Source organism: Colossoma macropomum, unplaced genomic scaffold (assembly GCF_904425465.1).
Source record: "Colossoma macropomum unplaced genomic scaffold, Colossoma_macropomum, whole genome shotgun sequence".
In the NCBI taxonomy this organism is placed as follows: domain Eukaryota; kingdom Metazoa; phylum Chordata; class Actinopteri; order Characiformes; family Serrasalmidae; genus Colossoma; species Colossoma macropomum.
This window is the reverse complement of record NW_023494792.1, coordinates 34,553,805-34,559,831: the sequence shown is the minus strand read 5'-3', so window position 1 is coordinate 34,559,831 and position 6,027 is coordinate 34,553,805.

Here is a 6,027-nt window from a genome sequence, read left to right as displayed (position 1 = left end):
ACCCTAACCCTAATGAACAACCCTAACCCTAGGGTTATTCTTAAAACTAGCCCTGTTTGTAAACATAACCCTTGTCCCAGTTCTAACCCCGTGTGATGTTCTTGAAATGGGCCCCAAAACATAATCCCAACCCTAATGTTGGGCCTACATGTCATCATTTTCCTAACCCTAACCCTAACCCTAACCCTAACCCTAATGAACAACCCTAACCCTAGGGTTATTCTTAAAACTAGCCCTGTTTGTAAACATAACCCTTGTCCCAGTTCTAACCCCGTGTGATGTTCTTGAAATGGGCCCCAAACATAATCCCAACCCTAATGTTGGGCCTACATGTCATCATTTTCCTAACCCTAACCCTAACCCTAACCCTAACCCTAATGAACAACCCTAACCCTAGGGTTATTCTTAAAACTAGCCCTGTTTGTAAACATAACCCTTGTCCCAGTTCTAACCCCGTGTGATGTTCTTGAAATGGGCCCCAAACATAATCCCAACCCTAATGTTGGGCCTACATGTCATCATTTTCCTAACCCTAACCCTAACCCTAACCCTAACCCTAATGAACAACCCTAACCCTAGGGTTATTCTTAAAACTAGCCCTGTTTGTAAACATAACCCTTGTCCCAGTTCTAACCCCGTGTGATGTTCTTGAAATGGGCCCCAAACATAATCCCAACCCTAATGTTGGGCCTACATGTCATCATTTTCCTAACCCTAACCCTAACCCTAACCCTAACCCTAATGAACAACCCTAACCCTAGGGTTATTCTTAAAACTAGCCCTGTTTGTAAACATAACCCTTGTCCCAGTTCTAACCCCGTGTGATGTTCTTGAAATGGGCCCCAAACATAATCCCAACCCTAATGTTGGGCCTACATGTCATCATTTTCCTAACCCTAACCCTAACCCTAACCCTAACCCTAATGAACAACCCTAACCCTAGGGTTATTCTTAAAACTAGCCCTGTTTGTAAACATAACCCTTGTCCCAGTTCTAACCCCGTGTGATGTTCTTGAAATGGGCCCCAAACATAATCCCAACCCTAATGTTGGGCCTACATGTCATCATTTTCCTAACCCTAACCCTAACCCTAACCCTAACCCTAATGAACAACCCTAACCCTAGGGTTATTCTTAAAACTAGCCCTGTTTGTAAACATAACCCTTGTCCCAGTTCTAACCCCGTGTGATGTTCTTGAAATGGGCCCCAAACATAATCCCAACCCTAATGTTGGGCCTACATGTCATCATTTTCCTAACCCTAACCCTAACCCTAACCCTAACCCTAATGAACAACCCTAACCCTAGGGTTATTCTTAAAACTAGCCCTGTTTGTAAACATAACCCTTGTCCCAGTTCTAACCCCGTGTGATGTTCTTGAAATGGGCCCCAAACATAATCCCAACCCTAATGTTGGGCCTACATGTCATCATTTTCCTAACCCTAACCCTAACCCTAACCCTAACCCTAATGAACAACCCTAACCCTAGGGTTATTCTTAAAACTAGCCCTGTTTGTAAACATAACCCTTGTCCCAGTTCTAACCCCGTGTGATGTTCTTGAAATGGGCCCCAAACATAATCCCAACCCTAATGTTGGGCCTACATGTCATCATTTTCCTAACCCTAACCCTAACCCTAACCCTAACCCTAATGAACAACCCTAACCCTAGGGTTATTCTTAAAACTAGCCCTGTTTGTAAACATAACCCTTGTCCCAGTTCTAACCCCGTGTGATGTTCTTGAAATGGGCCCCAAACATAATCCCAACCCTAATGTTGGGCCTACATGTCATCATTTCCTAACCCTAACCCTAACCCTAACCCTAACCCTAATGAACAACCCTAACCCTAGGGTTATTCTTAAAACTAGCCCTGTTTGTAAACATAACCCTTGTCCCAGTTCTAACCCCGTGTGATGTTCTTGAAATGGGCCCCAAACATAATCCCAACCCTAATGTTGGGCCTACATGTCATCATTTTCCTAACCCTAACCCTAACCCTAACCCTAACCCTAATGAACAACCCTAACCCTAGGGTTATTCTTAAAACTAGCCCTGTTTGTAAACATAACCCTTGTCCCAGTTCTAACCCCGTGTGATGTTCTTGAAATGGGCCCCAAACATAATCCCAACCCTAATGTTGGGCCTACATGTCATCATTTTTCCTAACCCTAACCCTAACCCTAACCCTAACCCTAATGAACAACCCTAACCCTAGGGTTATTCTTAAAACTAGCCCTGTTTGTAAACATAACCCTTGTCCCAGTTCTAACCCCGTGTGATGTTCTTGAAATGGGCCCCAAACATAATCCCAACCCTAATGTTGGGCCTACATGTCATCATTTTCCTAACCCTAACCCTAACCCTAACCCTAACCCTAATGAACAACCCTAACCCTAGGGTTATTCTTAAAACTAGCCCTGTTTGTAAACATAACCCTTGTCCCAGTTCTAACCCCGTGTGATGTTCTTGAAATGGGCCCCAAACATAATCCCAACCCTAATGTTGGGCCTACATGTCATCATTTTCCTAACCCTAACCCTAACCCTAACCCTAACCCTAATGAACAACCCTAACCCTAGGGTTATTCTTAAAACTAGCCCTGTTTGTAAACATAACCCTTGTCCCAGTTCTAACCCCGTGTGATGTTCTTGAAATGGGCCCCAAACATAATCCCAACCCTAATGTTGGGCCTACATGTCATCATTTCTACCCTAACCCTAACCCTAACCCTAACCCTAATGAACAACCCTAACCCTAGGGTTATTCTTAAAACTAGCCCTGTTTGTAAACATAACCCTTGTCCCAGTTCTAACCCCGTGTGATGTTCTTGAAATGGGCCCCAAACATAATCCCAACCCTAATGTTGGGCCTACATGTCATCATTTTCCTAACCCTAACCCTAACCCTAACCCTAACCCTAATGAACAACCCTAACCCTAGGGTTATTCTTAAAACTAGCCCTGTTTGTAAACATAACCCTTGTCCCAGTTCTAACCCCGTGTGATGTTCTTGAAATGGGCCCCAAACATAATCCCAACCCTAATGTTGGGCCTACATGTCATCATTTTCCTAACCCTAACCCTAACCCTAACCCTAACCCTAATGAACAACCCTAACCCTAGGGTTATTCTTAAAACTAGCCCTGTTTGTAAACATAACCCTTGTCCCAGTTCTAACCCCGTGTGATGTTCTTGAAATGGGCCCCAAACATAATCCCAACCCTAATGTTGGGCCTACATGTCATCATTTTCCTAACCCTAACCCTAACCCTAACCCTAACCCTAATGAACAACCCTAACCCTAGGGTTATTCTTAAAACTAGCCCTGTTTGTAAACATAACCCTTGTCCCAGTTCTAACCCCGTGTGATGTTCTTGAAATGGGCCCCAAACATAATCCCAACCCTAATGTTGGGCCTACATGTCATCATTTTCCTAACCCTAACCCTAACCCTAACCCTAACCCTAATGAACAACCCTAACCCTAGGGTTATTCTTAAAACTAGCCCTGTTTGTAAACATAACCCTTGTCCCAGTTCTAACCCCGTGTGATGTTCTTGAAATGGGCCCCAAACATAATCCCAACCCTAATGTTGGGCCTACATGTCATCATTTTCCTAACCCTAACCCTAACCCTAACCCTAACCCTAACCCTAATGAACAACCCTAACCCTAGGGTTATTCTTAAAACTAGCCCTGTTTGTAAACATAACCCTTGTCCCAGTTCTAACCCCGTGTGATGTTCTTGAAATGGGCCCCAAACATAATCCCAACCCTAATGTTGGGCCTACATGTCATCATTTTCCTAACCCTAACCCTAACCCTAACCCTAACCCTAATGAACAACCCTAACCCTAGGGTTATTCTTAAAACTAGCCCTGTTTGTAAACATAACCCTTGTCCCAGTTCTAACCCCGTGTGATGTTCTTGAAATGGGCCCCAAACATAATCCCAACCCTAATGTTGGGCCTACATGTCATCATTTTCCTAACCCTAACCCTAACCCTAACCCTAACCCTAACCCTAATGAACAACCCTAACCCTAGGGTTATTCTTAAAACTAGCCCTGTTTGTAAACATAACCCTTGTCCCAGTTCTAACCCCGTGTGATGTTCTTGAAATGGGCCCCAAACATAATCCCAACCCTAATGTTGGGCCTACATGTCATCATTTTCCTAACCCTAACCCTAACCCTAACCCTAACCCTAATGAACAACCCTAACCCTAGGGTTATTCTTAAAACTAGCCCTGTTTGTAAACATAACCCTTGTCCCAGTTCTAACCCCGTGTGATGTTCTTGAAATGGGCCCCAAACATAATCCCAACCCTAATGTTGGGCCTACATGTCATCATTTTCCTAACCCTAACCCTAACCCTAACCCTAACCCTAATGAACAACCCTAACCCTAGGGTTATTCTTAAAACTAGCCCTGTTTGTAAACATAACCCTTGTCCCAGTTCTAACCCCGTGTGATGTTCTTGAAATGGGCCCCAAACATAATCCCAACCCTAATGTTGGGCCTACATGTCATCATTTTCCTAACCCTAACCCTAACCCTAACCCTAACCCTAATGAACAACCCTAACCCTAGGGTTATTCTTAAAACTAGCCCTGTTTGTAAACATAACCCTTGTCCCAGTTCTAACCCCGTGTGATGTTCTTGAAATGGGCCCCAAACATAATCCCAACCCTAATGTTGGGCCTACATGTCATCATTTTCCTAACCCTAACCCTAACCCTAACCCTAACCCTAATGAACAACCCTAACCCTAGGGTTATTCTTAAAACTAGCCCTGTTTGTAAACATAACCCTTGTCCCAGTTCTAACCCCGTGTGATGTTCTTGAAATGGGCCCCAAACATAATCCCAACCCTAATGTTGGGCCTACATGTCATCATTTTCTACCCTAACCCTAACCCTAACCCTAACCCTAACCCTAATGAACAACCCTAACCCTAGGGTTATTCTTAAAACTAGCCCTGTTTGTAAACATAACCCTTGTCCCAGTTCTAACCCCGTGTGATGTTCTTGAAATGGGCCCCAAACATAATCCCAACCCTAATGTTGGGCCTACATGTCATCATTTTCCTAACCCTAACCCTAACCCTAACCCTAACCCTAATGAACAACCCTAACCCTAGGGTTATTCTTAAAACTAGCCCTGTTGTAAACATAACCCTTGTCCCAGTTCTAACCCCGTGTGATGTTCTTGAAATGGGCCCCAAACATAATCCCAACCCTAATGTTGGGCCTACATGTCATCATTTTCCTAACCCTAACCCTAACCCTAACCCTAACCCTAATGAACAACCCTAACCCTAGGGTTATTCTTAAAACTAGCCCTGTTTGTAAACATAACCCTTGTCCCAGTTCTAACCCCGTGTGATGTTCTTGAAATGGGCCCCAAACATAATCCCAACCCTAATGTTGGGCCTACATGTCATCATTTTCCTAACCCTAACCCTAACCCTAACCCTAACCCTAATGAACAACCCTAACCCTAGGGTTATTCTTAAAACTAGCCCTGTTTGTAAACATAACCCTTGTCCCAGTTCTAACCCCGTGTGATGTTCTTGAAATGGGCCCCCAAACATAATCCCAACCCTAATGTTGGGCCTACATGTCATCATTTTCCTAACCCTAACCCTAACCCTAACCCTAACCCTAATGAACAACCCTAACCCTAGGGTTATTCTTAAAACTAGCCCTGTTTGTAAACATAACCCTTGTCCCAGTTCTAACCCCGTGTGATGTTCTTGAAATGGGCCCCAAACATAATCCCAACCCTAATGTTGGGCCTACATGTCATCATTTTCCTAACCCTAACCCTAAACCTAACCCTAATGAACAACCGTAACCCTATGGTTATTCTTAAAACTAGCCCTGTTTGTAAACATAACCCTTGTCCCAGTTCTAACCCCGTGTGATGTTCTTGAAATGGGCCCCAAACATAATCCCAACCCTAATGTTGGGCCTACATGTCATCATTTTCCTAACCCTAACCCTAACCCTAACCCTAACCCTAA